The following is a 16,044-nucleotide window of genomic DNA, read 5'->3' on the forward strand; positions in this document are numbered from 1 at the left end:
AGCCTCTAACGAAAACCTGAGATTGTAAAATCTCCCAGGCTGATATATTCTAATATATCTCAACTGATACATAACTCCCATTTCAGAAAGTAATACCAGTAAACTATTTCTCCATCAGTTTCAGTATGAGGACCTACTAGATGAACTTTTTGCTCTAAAAACTTCACAAGCTTGTTATATGAAAAGGTGTATAGTGTTATCAGTGCTTATTTTCATCCATAAAGCCACCTGAAAGATGCAATATCCATGGAGTAGTACTTAGTCTCCCAAGGATGATTTTGCCAACTTAATGTTGTAGTGTTGCCATTGTAAAGAATTACCAAAATTTCATTGAAACAAGCTGGAATAATTAAGCCACTTCTTTTATGTTTTCAGGATAACATTCTTACATGTAAAACATTCCATCTTAAACAAGATTTTGGTGTGGACTGCCTTCATTATTATTATTCAATTTTAAATAATGCCTTTGGAATCTTAGGGGTTTGCCTACTTTAATACCGTACCCCTGTTCCAAATTAATCTGGAGAATGCCCCTGGGACAGCGAGATTTCATCTCCTGTTGAGATCCTTCAGTGTAACTCTCCATCATTATGTACTATGATAAAATTTCTTTTGTACAAAAAGAGCTATTTCAGCTTGCATGCCATATTTTTGTCCCTTGACAATCAAGCTGGTTTTACTTATGTTTACTGTGTGGTCTATTGCTATTGTATGCCAGCTTAGCTGGGAAGCTGCATTTCCACTCTGGATACTTTCCATGTTCTGATCAATTTTGTCATGCATTTTTTCCTCATTTTCCTAAAGCTTCTAGCATCTTGGTTAATATATTTAATTATCCGCAGCATCAACAGTGAAATAGTAAAACAAATTTTTACTTGGAGTAAACAGCTTAGAGAAAACATTTGGGTATTGCAAGTAGAATTTATCTTTAAATTCCCACTATTTTACAGTTTCTATAGAGCATCTATAATTCTGCATCATGAACAAGGATTTTATGTTGTCGTTTTTGGCTGATGGGTTCTCACCATTCTTATTCTGTATAATCAAAACTGATCAGGCATATAAAAAAAGGCAGATCTTCCTTAATTTATCATTAAGTGCCATGACAATTTACTGAACTTGAGGGAAAAGTTCTATCGTTCCCATTCTTGAAAAGCAATTTATATAGACAATGTTACCAAAATAATGGGCATCAGGGAAGTATTAAACACTTACATGTAAGACAACTTATATCTCTGCACTAATTCCAAACAAACTACATAACTGTATGGAAGCTTTGTGAATCACAGCTTACGTTCTTATGTCATAGCTTTGGAAAAGGATTAAAATACTCTAACATAAAAAGCATTTAAAACTTCCAAAGGCCACGCATTCATTCCAGAAGTTGTATTCTAAATAAATAAATAAAAAAACCCAAAACCAAACAAAACCAAAACAAAAACCAACCAAACAACAAAAAACCCCAAACCATTATTAGACTCCCATCTCTACCACACTTTTTAGGACACACATCAAGGATGTCATAAAGACACAAACCATCCCCTTAGCCATTTAATGTTATTCATCAGTTTACTGAAAACATGCACAGATCAGTCACAGAGCATGCAGCATGCAGTAAATGGAGAGCAGAGGTTAATAACCTGGAAGTATAGGATCTGAGAATGTGAGAACAAGTTAAAGACAAGAGTTCCTTTCCATTGTCACTGAGGGTCGAGAAGCAATGCTGCAGTGTAGAGCAGTGAGAGTGGGGGAAATATAGTTTGTCCAAGACATATACATATCTCCGCAAGTGGCGGCAGGCATAACTGAAAGACAAGGGTAAAGGGAGAAAAAACAGAAAAAAGAGGTATTTTCCTTTAAGAAAACTAATTCATGGTTTAATGTCCTTGGTTTTTGTGCCAAGAGTCAACAGAAGATGCCAAGTAAGCAATGGAGCAGTGTGACATAAAACAACAGTTTCAAAAGACAGACAGATCTGTTAGCCTGTGCCCATACACTGGTTCTGTCACTACCGCAAAGGGAACTTGCCAAGTCTCACACGTTAGAGGTGCAAGAAATTGGGCTTTTTTTTTTCCCCCTCCTTCTTTTTTTTTTTTGGGGGGGGGGGGGGGGGTAGGGGGGGGGGGGGGTGATAACACATTAAGAACAGTTTTTTGCCTCTCTCAATTTGCCCTGAAAATATAAATACATGTGTCTGAACCTGGTTTACAAAGTTTACCATAAAAACCCCTGAGAGTATTCACAAAATTTAACTGATTTTCATGGAAATTGACATCTCGCTTTAAGGGAAAAAATTCACACACAATTACTGATCAGTGCGAACTGCTCTCGCAGCCTGGGATTCCAGTGGTAGAGTATTCCTGTAATTAATTCTAGTTCCTCAAACATGGTGCTTTATCATAACTGAGTTACACACTTAAGACCTGGTAAGCTTTTTCATTAAAAACTACAGTCACTTCCATGAAATAACTATAGAGCAATCAATAAAATATTTAGTATTCATACTAACCAACTCTGAATGCTCTTGAGTAAGAGACGTTGCCTATGCCTATTCACAGGATATCCTCCCACTCGTAATGGAAAGGAGAATAAACTAATTAGAGTAGCAAACTGCATCACTGGTAAACTATGAAGCACATATACCATATAACCTCAAACATCTATTATAGGTTTTGCATTAAAAATACTTCACTGCATAATGGTGTACAATAAACACATGTGATAGCCCAGCTCACAGGGGAACTCTGCTCAGGGTATAGAGTGTGGCAAGTCCTCCAGAAAGTACCTTAAGCAGCCTAATAAACTGTGAGATAAATAAGACAGCTCTTCATAAGCATCAAGATACTTCTACCAGACTGTTTGCTATCCCTACTGCAGCCTGAATCAACAAACACCTGAACTCTAGGCTGCAACCTCCTTACCAAATAGAAAAAACCCCATGGTTTCATAGCTTCATAGGTTGAAACTTGGCCAATGGGTTATCTACCCCAACTGTCTGCATTTCACAGGCTAGTATCCCTCTATAATCCCTGTATTGGACACGTGTGGCTAAAACACTTTTAGGAGACAAATTATTCATGTACCTTGGGCAAAGAACAGGACAGAAAAGAGTGCCACCAACAGCTGATCCTTGGTGCAATCAGTGGGGCTCTAAGCCTAAGACTTTATCAAAACCAATGTCTCCCATTGCTTTAGTTTAAATCATAGCATTGTTTAGGTTGGAAAAGACCTTTAAGATCATCGAGTCCAACCGTAAACCTAACACTGCCAAGTCCACCACTAAACCATGTCCCTAAGCACCACATCTACATGTCTTTTAAATACCTCCAGGGATGGTGACTCAACCACTTCCCTGGGCAGCCTGTTCCAATGCTTGACAACCCTTTCCATGAAGAAATTTTTCCTAATATCCAGTCTAAACCTCCCCTGGTGCAACTTGAGGCCATTTCCTCTTGTCCTATGGCTTGTTACTTGGGAGAAGAGACCAACGCCCACCTCTCTACAACCTCCTTTCAGGTAGTTGTAGAGAGCAATAAGGTCTCCTCTCACCCTCCTTTTCTCCAGACTAAACAACCCCAGTTCCCTCAGCCGCTCCTCATAAGACTTGAAATAGCATTCACTACTGGGTTAAAGTCAGTCACCTACCTTTGCCCTGGAAGTTGAGGAACACACAATCCTTGTTGGCACTTCATTTGCAGATATACTAGTTTTCAGGAGAGGAAGCAGCTGCAAGGAGGCAATTTCTTAAGCCATCATGGCTTTTTTTTTTTTTTTGACCACAGCATGTTTTGAGCAACACAGGCTATTCTCTTCACTCCACAGGCCGAGGACAGAGAAGATAAAGAATGGTATTTACAGGATCTCATACTGAGGGGAACCCTCAACACACAAGCCTGCCGTTCCAGCTACTCACAGAGGCCACAGAATTTTTTTTCCAAAACCAGATTAAACAGCATCTTTTAGAATGATGCTGCTTAGAAGATTAAAATGGTCATGAGTTCACTATTCCCATTTAGTATATTTTACCAGCCTTGTTACTAGAAAATCATACCTTATTTCAAGCCTGTATAGGTCTCATTCCAGCCATTCGATCTTGTTAGACTTTTGTCAAGAAAGTGAGAGTACCTTCTATTATCACTTATCTTTGACCCCTGTCAATGCTCTCCATAGACAGGAAGAACAAGACTTGATGCCCAAAGCATGATGACCACATTTAGGCTTAACTGACAAACTGGATGAGAACACAGCATGCGATGGGAGGAGGAAAAATTTCCCAAAAACTTCACCCAGAGGTTTCATGCCCTGTTGAGACAGACACAGGGTGAGATAGTGCTAGCAGTGCTGCCAGCCTTGGTGCCATCACCTCATCCTGCCACAGCACAGATGGGACTGAGCACAGAAGGGACCACTTCTGTGGGCAGATAGCTTTCAGAGCCAGCTCTGGGTGTTGGTGGAGTTGCTGGCTCAAGTGTCACACTTTGGAAACAAAACCTTCAAGTGTCACCAGTCCTCTTGGGTATTTATACAATACGGGCAGTGCAATTCTGTAATCCTCCCTTTCATCATTTCAGGTAATAAGGGCAAGGCCATTCCTATTTTCAAAGTTGAACTTGTTTACTGAAAGTTGTGATTTTAAACCCATACCAAGAGCAACGCAATCCCATAAACCTGCATTTTCTAACTTGCATTACAGCCTCTATGACCAGCATAGCTTACATCATATCAAAGACTAAGCATCTCCATTATTAAATCATCTAAGCTAAACCTGAATAAAATCAAGGCTTAGATCCCTCAACAATATGTACATTAAGAAAAGTTTACATCCAACTTTCACTGACTAATCGTGGATATTGAGTTTGAAATAAGACTTACTTGATCCACCAGAAATCAGTTTTCCAGCAGCCACTACATCTACAGTTACATGTTACTGAAATTTTTGTTTTCTGTATGTTTTATGGGGCATATTACTTTTACTTTAGAGCAAAAGGCAGTCTTCAACTACAATATAGTACTGAAAAATTTGAAAAAGCAATATTGCAGAAAATAAAGAACATTATATTTGATTGATGGTGTGTGTGCACGTATTATTCATGTACCCCGAGGACAAAACTGTAGCTCATACTGTACTAAAATCCCACTCCAGAAGAAGATTATAATTCCCTCTTATAAAAAGTAAAAGCCATCTGATCAACATTTTGAATTCTGATAACAAAACATTACAGTGTCAACTTCTAATAGCTAAAAAGTAGAGTGTCTGGTTACATAAGTCTGGGAAATCAGGGTGGACTTGAGTTATCCCAACTAAAAAAAAAAAATATATTCTTACATAACAATAAACTTTCACTCTTTTTTTTTTTTGAGGTAATGATAATAATAAAACTCCTCTAATGCCTTCTCACTACACAAATATTACCATAGCTATATTCTCTAGAAATTTAAATCTATTAAAGAAAAAAAAAATTCCATATGCTCCATTAAACTTTAAGTTATCAACATTCTTTGTCTTTAATAGCCATAGCTATTAAAGCCACAGGACCTCAAAATTTCCAGATCCAAACCAACAGAGGTTAGCATCAGTATTTTGGAGACTATAGTGACAGGATCCTTTCTGTCTGGTAGTCATCCATCTCTCACATCAGATCAGCTGTGATTCCCTGTGATTCCAGAATAACAACTGGATGGAAATGAATGTGAATATGGAAATCCAGTGACATCTTTAAGATAAGTGAAGATGCTCAAAACTGGCAGGCATCAAGTCAAAGCACCAAATTCAATCCTTTTGAAGTCAGAAAGTGGCATTTAGAAGTCTCCAAGGGTTTAATCCCATGGGTGTTTTTTTGTGGGTTTCTTGTTTTTCACTTTCTCTACTACACATAGTGGGTGGGGAACTGAAAGAGAGAGACCAAAACTGAATGAAACACCAAAACCAACAGAGAAAAGGCTGACTTGCTAACCATGAATAATGCGTATTTTGGAATAAAAATATACCTAAAATAATTTGATACTATAAAAGACTGCATAGAGAACCTGTCAACTGTGAAGAGGCCTATAAACTACCTACTACTTGAGAATATCTTCTACTTAAGCTTCTGGCATCCAGGGTTTCCTTCCCTGATCCCAGCATTGTCTAATCTTGCCCAGCGGCTGGTATAAAATGAGACGGCAGGGAGGAAGCTTCAGTACTGGCTGGGAAAATGAGACAAAAAAAGGAAAATTAAAACAAAACAAAACAACCCAAAACAAATCCCCCAAAACAAAACAACCCCCCCAAAACACCAACACAGGAAAAAAAATCCCAAACCAAACACATCCGTCAGCTATAACACCCTTATAGAAAAAGAAAAAAAAAAAGTAAATTTGCTCAAGGGGGAAATTGTTCTTCCTTGTAACTCTCCCCAAACTTCTGGAGTTGTCCACTGCCACACTGCAAAGACAGTCTGTTCTCATAAATCTTCAGAGGTGAATGCCTACACTCGACTGCCATGAGGATACTCCACCCACTTATACCAATCTCCTGTAATCCTGGAGCTCTGGTCCTCTCTTCCCGAGAGCTTTTTAGATTTGTCTGAACCAGCAGTAGTTAAAATGAATGCTCTCATCATCACTCTGACCTCACAGAGGACAGAGATCCTTCCTGTACACACTCTTCACTGCCTGCCACTCAGGCACATGTAGGGGAAACATAATTTTTATATACATATAAAAATTAACCCAATCTATCTATATTTATTTGTAATTTAGTGCAGATTTGATGAAGGCAAAGAAAGGTTTCCTTTCCACAGAGTCTGGACAATCCCGATCAGTAAAGGTATTCTGATGACAGCAGTTAAACAAGGGCATCAAAGAAACACTTTAAAATCAATGGGAGTTGGATGTCGAGAGCCACTGGGGAGGTGGAGGTTAGCTGTGAGATGAACTGCCACTTGTGTGACGGCAGAGCCGCATCCCATGCAAATAGAAGAGAGTAGACTATTTCAGTTGGAAGGGACCTGCAACGATCATCTAGTCCAACTGCCTGACCACTACAGGGCTGACCAAAAGTTAAAGCATAGTATTAAGGGCACTGTCCAAATGCCTCTTAAACACTGACAGGCACGGGGCATTGACTACCTCTCTAGGAAGCCTGTTCCAGTGTTTGACCACCCTCTCGGTAAAGAAATGCTTCCTAATGTCCAGTCTAAACCTCCCCTGGCGCAGCTTTGAGCCATTCCCACACATCCTGTCACTGGATCCCAGAAGAAGAGATCAGCACCTCCCTCTCCACTTCCCCTCCTCAGGAAACTGTAGAGAGCAATGAGGTCGCCCCTCAGCCTCCTTTTCTCCAAACCATACAAGCCCAAAGTCCTCAGCTGCTCCTCAGAGGACATGCCTTCCAGCCCTTTCAGCAGCTCTGTTGCCCTCCTCTGGACGCATTCAAGTACCTTCACATCCCTCTTAAGTTATGGGGCCCAGAACTGCACACAGTACTCCAGGTGAGGCCACACCAATGCTGAAACATGCTAATCGCCTCTCTTGACTGGCTGGTTATGCTGTGTTTGATGCACCCCAGGATGCAGTTTGCCCTCTTGGCTGTCGAGGCACAAATGCATGCCGTGGCTTCCTGCAGATTTACTGAGTCTCCCTGATCGTCTGGAAGCCCTCTGAGGACCTTGTGTGAAACACGCAGATAATTGAAATCAACAAACGAGACTTTGCTAGAGATCCTTCCAAATCTGCTGTTTCTCATGTTTGAAGAAGATTCAATGTCCTAAATGGTCATTGCAATTGTTTTGGTTTAGGGGATCACATCACTTCCAATTTTTAACTCAAACTCCATGTAATTCAAGAGGTGTACACAAGACTACAGCCACAGACTAAACACTTAGCAAAAAAAAGAGTTAAAACATAAGAAGTGCTGAAATTCATGATATGCTCACATTAATTTTTTAATCCAAAATTTTAAGGACAGACTTGAACAAGACAACAGTGCTAAGCAAAACATGCAAAGCCACTTACATCCTTATTTATTTAAATCAGAAAGTTGATATTTTCTCTACTGAAGTCAACGGCAATTTTAAAATAAATATATCAAAGATAAAAACATAAACAGCACCAGGCCAACATCTTTTTAACAACGCAGAAATGAAGCAAATTGGGCAGGGTATAGAAAAGTGGTATAAAAACAGTATTCACTAACCCCTCTATAAATACAACCTAGTCTGAGACAGCATATACAGGATTCAAAAGAAAAATTCCCAGTGCTAATGTTTAAGTAATTGTAGTTCATAATCTTCCTCTTGGTGCATGACAGATTTTATGAAGGCTATAAATCTTCAATGTTATTGAGAAAAAGTAAGGTCTTGAAGACATACATGCCACACGTATTAGCTCAGAGAAACTAGATTAATCTTCAGCAATAAAAAAAGCCAATTCTGCTAAACCTGATTAAATATTTAGGTCATATTGTTTCTGCGGCAGAATTTGAAAAATGCACAGCAAATAACATCTTTCGCTGAGTTTGAAGACTTAATCACTATACTTTCAAAAGGGAGTTACGCTACAACATGACTATGGGAAAGCCAATACAAAAGCCTTTTTAAAAAACAAACAAACAATGAAAGTATAAGCTAATTAAACTAGCACATATTAGTCAGCACCCCCAACTACCTGTATACAAGTGGGGAGAATGTTGTGACGTGCTAGGAAGATTTTACTACTGTTCATGTTAGACAACTTATGTTCTAGGAAGTCCTATTAGTCATTACTCTTATGTTCCCAAAGACAAACCCAACGAAAATACATTCTATACTCAAATACTACATCGATGATGACAACAATTAACTAGATCATCCATTCCATGAGAATGGTTAATTTATTCTCTGCCTAAAATATCACCTATTAATGTTTTTTCATACATTATAAACAGCAGAAAGGCAAACCATCAAAAGCCTATCTGCCTTCTTGTCAACAGTAAAATACATCATATACATCAGCCAAAATTAGAATTTTGGGCAAAAGTTTTTATTTCTGTTTAGTACTCTGCCACTGATGACATGAACTGTGGTACTGATGAACCACAGCAGAAAGAATACTATGTATTTGGTTTTTAGTACCAAGACTGAGATTGACATGCATATGTCCACAGAAAAGTGGTTTGGGGTGGGTTTCTGCCACTGTGGTGTTAGCACAGTTAAGCTAGCACAATAAAAGTCGCTACTGGGGATGCAGGAGATCGCATTGGCCTCTACCATACTAGAACACTTAAAAAAAATTCCTCCTTTTTCAGCCAGTTTCAATATTTTTTTTTTAATTATTCTTATCTTAGAGTCATAATTAAGCTTGAAAGGGACTTTAGGAGGTCTCTAGCCCAACCTCCTGCTCAAAGCAGGGTTAACACTGAATCCAGACCAGACCAGGGTTTTGTCCAGTTGGGTCTTGAAAGCCTCCAGGGACACAGACTCTACAACTTCTCTGGACTGCTGTGCCAATGCTTCCCTGACCATGAAAAATTGTCTTCTTCCATCAGGCTGGAACCTCCTGACTTCAGTTCATGACCATTCTCTCTCATTTCCTGCCACACACTTCTATAAAGAGCCTAGCTCCATCTTCTCGGTAACCTCCTCTTATGTGTGGGAATGCTGCTAACCCTTTCTCTGAAACTCCTGCTGTAGCCTTGCCCCAAAGCCTTCTCTTCTCCAGGCTAAACAAGCTCAGTTCCTTCAGCCCATCTTCCTACACCAAGTCCTCCAGCCCCCAAGCATCATGGCAGCCCTCCACTGGCCTTGCTCCAGTTTAGCAACACCTTTCCTATGTCCAGGGGCCCAAAACCTGGATGCAGTTCTCCAGATGTGATCCAACAGACAGTGGTCTTGCAATGGCATGAGTCAACTCTCACAGCGCACTCAGATGCGTTTCACCAGGTCCCATGGACATGTATGTGTCAGTTCTCAAATAATCCCTGACTTGATCCTTTTTCACTACTGGTACTTTCCTTCCTCCTTGATCCCCACCTAACTTCCTAATCTAAGTAATAGGGTGACTTCTCTTAGCTTTCTAAAAATACTTCATTCTTGCAGGCCTACTTTTCAGAGACAAGTATTGCTAAATTTATATCTTATAGCATAGAGTGATGACAGGATTTTAAATTACGTTATTGCAAAACAGCAGTCTGGGGGCGAGAGGTCATTATAAGGTTAAAGGTGCCATAACAACACAGAACAGAGAAGAATGAAAATTATTTAAATACTTAAGAAGTGATTATTTGTGATAATGTGTCACAGACATAAGTTCCCATGCCCTGAAGCAGCACTCTGTCATAGTACTGGCCAAATGTACATGACGGGCTTATGAGAGGAATATTATCTTTATGCATGAAAGTATTTATAGTGAAGGAGGGCAAGGAAATGAAAACCAAACAAGTTCTGGAGATGTTTGATAGACTGAAAATCAAATGATAAATATATGAGATTCTTCTATAGAAAAGCCAAATTACCTCTGTACAGATGAAGTTCTATCAAAAAGAACAAAAGGACTTGTGTATTAGAAGCAGACACAAGCAACTGATGACCCACATAAGAAAAAAAGATATGAAAAAGCTCAGAGGAAGTGTCTATTCAGTACTGATATTTCAGACAGAGTGAAGGCTTTAATCACCCACATGTACCAGTTACTTGGAAGGCACATATCCCTGGCAGCTTAAGAGATCCTACTATAGGAATGTTGCTTTTGAAACCTCCTGCGCTTTTATCCTTTGGCTAGACACTTGTGATAATTCACAGGCTCTGCACGGGATTACAGGAGATGCCTATGACACCCGCATTATCGCAGACATTTGCATCTCAGTCTGCATGAACCTGAAAATCCTCCATCAGGAGACAATGGCTAGAGCACCGTGAGAGAGGGCACCGTGAGGAGTCGGCAGCACTTGTCTGAGCCCTCGCCCTGTTCCACAGCAGGATTCATCCCATCGGAGCCCATGTAAATTGTGGTATTTGGAGAAAGACCTACTTGTGGACCCAAGAGCACAATTAACAAGTTACAGAAACATGTCTCTACACAACTTCACAGCAAATTTATTTATTCATTGCAGAACTAAGTGTATTTACTTTACCTAAAAGCCCGTTCTTTCCTAAATGTGCTGAAGGCCGTTACCATTAAAAAGTTTGAGTCATTCAACAATTATAAAGACCTGATGCACATTAAAGTTGTTAAATCTTGATTCTTTCTTTTCTGTACCTATAGCTTCACCCTTCATTTAAAAGTGTCAGATGTTTCAAAGTGCAATATTCTCTTTGTGAGTGTCGTGGTTTAGCCCCAGCCGGCAACTAAGCACCACGCAGCCGCTTGCTCACTCCCCCTCGGTGGGATGGGGGAGAGAATTGGAAGAACAAAAGTAAGAAAACTCGAGGGTTGAGATAAAAACAGTTTAATAGGTAAAGCAAAAGCCGCGCACGCAAGCAAAGCAAAGCAAGGAATTCATTCACTACTTCCCAGGGTCAGGCAGGTGTTCAGCCATCTCCAGGAAAGCAGGGCTCCATCACACGTAACGGTTACTTGGGAAGACAAACGCCATCACTCCAAATGTCCCCCCTTCCTTCTTCTTCCCCAGCTTTATATACTGAGCATGACGTCATGTGGTATGGAATAGCCCTTTGGTCAGTTTGGATCAACTGTCCTGGCTGTGCCCCCTCCCAGCTTCTTCTGCACCTGGCAGAGCACGGGAAGCTGAAAAGTCCTTGACTAGTGCAGCAACAACTAAAACATCTCTGTATTATCAACACTGTCTTCAGCACAAATCCAAAACATAGCCCCATACCAGCCACTACGAAGAAAATTAACTCTGTCTCAGCTGAAACCAGGACAGTGAGCCATGCAAACTATGGTGAAAGTATATGGCGGTGGGAAATACCTTGGCTTGAGTACTTAAGAGACTCAGAAATTTCATAAACTGTTATCTTGTATTCCTAAAATCAGTTAGAAAGCCTGTTTGAAAATCCTCACTTAAGTGTGGGGTCTGAATGAACTCAAAATTTCCATGTGTGGTGGAAAGGAAGGTTTTCAGGAGCAATTTGGAAGGCACCGACACAGTTCAGTTTGGTGTTACTAGTAACTGCTCTACTTCCCTCCTGGCTTCACACACTTGGAGAGAGAAATTAGTTCACTGAACTGCAAAGCTGGAAAAATGTTAGACATATATAATGACATCAGTTAAAATGTGAAATAAACAGCACCCTGACAAGGGGGGGGGGGGGGAGGGGGAGAAAAATATTTACAATCAATGCTATATTTTTGTTTCATACTAATGCTTACTTACAGCCATAATACTGTTTTAGTTTGTCAGATAAATCCTTGTAAGTTCATTACTCATTCATTTCTTTAGATCATAGTCCACAGTTTTTCCCAAAGAAAAAATTTCTAAAAAGGAAAGAGTACATGTTGTATCTGAATAAAGCAGCTAATGAGCCAAATACCCTGCAACTGAAAAGACAGGTTCAAGCAAGTCATTATCTTGAGTCACCTCTATTTTTGTTAAGGAACACTGTCCTATAAATATGTTCCATTCAAAACAAACTGAGAACACAAGACTGCAGTTTCTAGGATTCTACTAGAATAGCAAATAATAGTTGCTAAAAGACTATTAGAATTCCCTTGTTTTTTTAAATCTCAGAAAATCTTATGCAGGACAATTTATTGCTATAAAACAGACTTTTTAAAATGCAAAAACTGTAAGACTCACATCTTCAGAGTACTGTACATTAGACACCCAAATCCCAAATAATTACTGGGATACAACCCAGTAAGCATTTTAGTAGCATTAATCTTTTTTTCCAGGCCAGCTAAAAAAAATAATCTAAATTGCAGTAGCGGGACTGGAATAATGCTGCTAGCTTTCTCATTTTTGCTTCCTTTCACTGTTAAACATGCAGAAAACTTAAATGACACAACTCAGAACCTCAGTCTACTCTGCAAATTCATTTGTAAAACAACACTATTGCAAAAATAATTATTTCTGTAAAGGTTTCCTCAAATATTTCTTCCTCTCCATCATAACAGATTTGCAGGATCAACAGTTTTAAAAGCTGGAAGGTTCCACCAAAAAAAGAAAAGTTTAATTCCCCAATTTGAAGACTATTATCAAACTATACTGTTTCCAAAGAGCTTATGTGGTACAATAACTATGAATGGGCCACTCATGATAATTAAAGATGGGGACATGATAATTAAAGATGGACAAGGGGACCATCTACCTCCAAACTGCAGCTCTCCGTTGCGTGCAAGAATCTGTGTGATGCTCTAGATTCCCTGAAACAGGCATCAAGACTTCAGTAAGCTTCAGTTCTACGGCCAAGATACTGTGCTCATTTGCATCATGTTAATTTAATCACACATTCTGCCAAGCGCTGACTTGCAGCTTGTAAGACACTGAAGTACCACACAATTTCTTCAATGGCAGAAGACTAATGAGATGTTGTAATGACTTCCTCCCACAAAATGACAGAATTACCACGATGGCTATGTCTTACAAGTCAGCAGAGACACGAAAAGTGGTCAAGGGAAGAGCAAACTACCTTGTCCAAAGTTGAGCTTTTAGAGTGGTACGTATTTAGATATTAAAAACCTTTTTAAGCCAGATCAGCAATCAACTTATGCGGAGCAGAGGATAACATAGTGCAACCACTCTGCTTCATGTGAGAAGACCCTGAGACAGAGCAAAGCAACAGTTTGCCCGAGACCCCTCCGTGGTTCTCACTGATCCAATCTATCTCAAAATAAAGCTGTGAGTCTGTCCATCTGGGAAATCTCCATAACCCGTGAGCTCAGGGGTCCTGGGCTCCAAACACTTCTATTGGCATGCAGGGCATTCAACTGCTCACACCAAATGGGGGATGAGGGTATTATTGTCCCATCAGGTGCCTGCTCAGAATCCCCAGCAGGTTCAACCAGGCTTAAACCAAGTTCAATGATATTTCCATGTTGGAAACAGCTGATATCAGCCTAAAACCTCAACTCCATATGTTACACACAGGCAAAAACAGGCGAGCCCACATGGATTACTCCTCTTTCTGTTGGTACAGCTAAAACAGCATTTAAATACGTTTGACCACAACTACACTCAATGCACAGTAACAAAGGATGCTTCATTCCTTTTAAAAGTTAACTTAACTACATTTACTTTGCTAAGTCATACTAGCAAGAGGACATTTTCTACTAATATTCTCTTTTCCCTCATCTGAACAACTGTTGTCTCCCCTTTTGTCACACCCTTTCCTACTAATTGCAATGACACCTCCCAATTTTGGAATGGCTGATCAGCTTATAAGCTTCCCCACAGCTAATCTAGGTCAACAAGCTGCTAATAAGGCCAGCATATGTTTCTTTTATTTAACGCTGTTGAGATCTTTATAAATTGCTTCTGTCTCCCAACAAAAGCCACTCCACAGATTCAGGAACCTCCGTATGTGTAAGATGTGTAAGTGACACAGTGGAGGATGAAGAGCATAAAAAGCATCTGCAAATAGACCAGTGTGTCTGTGCCTGTGAACAGCTTGTGAAAGAGCAAGCCAAAGCTACCCAAGGTTGACCAGTTGACACAAAAATCTCACCAGATATCCTGCTGTGCACACAACTTCTACTCCTGACAGTCCACAGATTAAAACCAAAATTCAGACTCAGTGGGTTAGAGCTGTTTGATCTTCCATTCCCACAGTGTCCTCTTTCAAACACGGCCTGAACATGAAAATATCATGAAGGCCCTTTTCTGAGAAGCCATTAATTTTCACTCTACTTGGAACATCTAATAAAAATGGGATTATCATTTTTGTAACATACTGCACTGCATGGGGGGGGGGGGAATCTCATTATAAAGCAGTTTCTCATAAATAGAATATCATTTTAATATCCAGGTTAGATAACAAATGTTTTCTCCTCTAAACTAAAATGCTACAAAACTATTTCAAAGTTAAGAAGCATTAAAAGCAAAATGTCTGAGGTTTTTAATTCTTATTTTTGAGGCAATGGCAACCAGTTAATTCTGTAGCCTTCCATGCTGAAGAGAATTTATTGCTAAACTCTAAGGCATACAGCACATGGTAAATGCTACCAAAGCGAAGGACACAGGAAAAAAAATCAACACAAATATTTCAAAGTAACAAATTCATCAGGCAGAGCATTATATGGCAATGAAAGTTCGCTGGGATGAACAGGTCATTTTCTACTGCTTTAAAGCAAACACAGAAAATCAAACAAGCTGGTTGAGTTGCAGATAAATCACCCAAAGTCGAATCCACAGAAAGATGCTTCTTCCCTGTTTATTTCAGTGACACGATATCTGCATGAAAATATTCAGGGACAGGAATTACAGAAAGCCACTGTTTGTACCGACAGGTCCTCCCAAAGTACCGAATTAGTGACCAGGGCTGCAGAGCATCCTGCACACTCATGGCACCATGAGCACCACCAATGAAATCCAACATAAGCCTGACATAAAAAAAACCCCTCTCGTTTAGAAAACTTAGAAAATAGTCATACTGTTGCAATAACTTTCATTAAGGTAATTTCCTTCTAGCACAACTACAATCCACGTGTGATGCAAAAGAGGAGAAAAAATTACCTATTATTCTTGAACAGCTCAGACCGGAGATATTTACATTTCACTAACAGAAACCAGGGATTTGTGACTATGTCCCTCCCAATATCTGCAGAGTTTACATATCACTATGTATTTCACTATATATTTTTTAGTAAAACTGTTCATTACCCTCAAATCCTTTTTTATTTTCATTATAAAAAAGGAAGAGGCAAGCTCAGAGAGTTCAGTATTTAACAGCTCTGGCCACAGGACATTAATTCCAAGAACCCCTTTCAGAGCTTGATCTTTTATTATTGTATAATTTGACTTGTGAAGTCTCTTGATGTACACTGGTGTGAGAGCAGAAGCAGCCTCTTTTCTCTAGGGTTTGCTATTATGGAAACTCCTCTATTATGATTGAGAGATCAGTAAACTGAGATTTAATTTAATGGTCCAATCAAGATTTGAACGCAGAATATAAAAGACTTGTCTATTGA

At 39.5% G+C, this 16,044-nt stretch overlaps 1 protein-coding gene across 4 annotated transcripts in view; it reads right to left on the bottom strand.

The window, feature by feature from the left end:
* Nucleotides 1-16,044, bottom strand: part of DYM (dymeclin) — a 297,267-nt gene that overhangs the window by 101,456 nt on the left and 179,767 nt on the right. The gene's annotated exons all lie outside the window — the stretch shown is intronic.

This window comes from Mycteria americana (genome assembly GCF_035582795.1).
Source record: "Mycteria americana isolate JAX WOST 10 ecotype Jacksonville Zoo and Gardens chromosome Z unlocalized genomic scaffold, USCA_MyAme_1.0 Scaffold_18, whole genome shotgun sequence".
Classification (NCBI taxonomy): Eukaryota; Metazoa; Chordata; class Aves; order Ciconiiformes; family Ciconiidae; genus Mycteria; species Mycteria americana.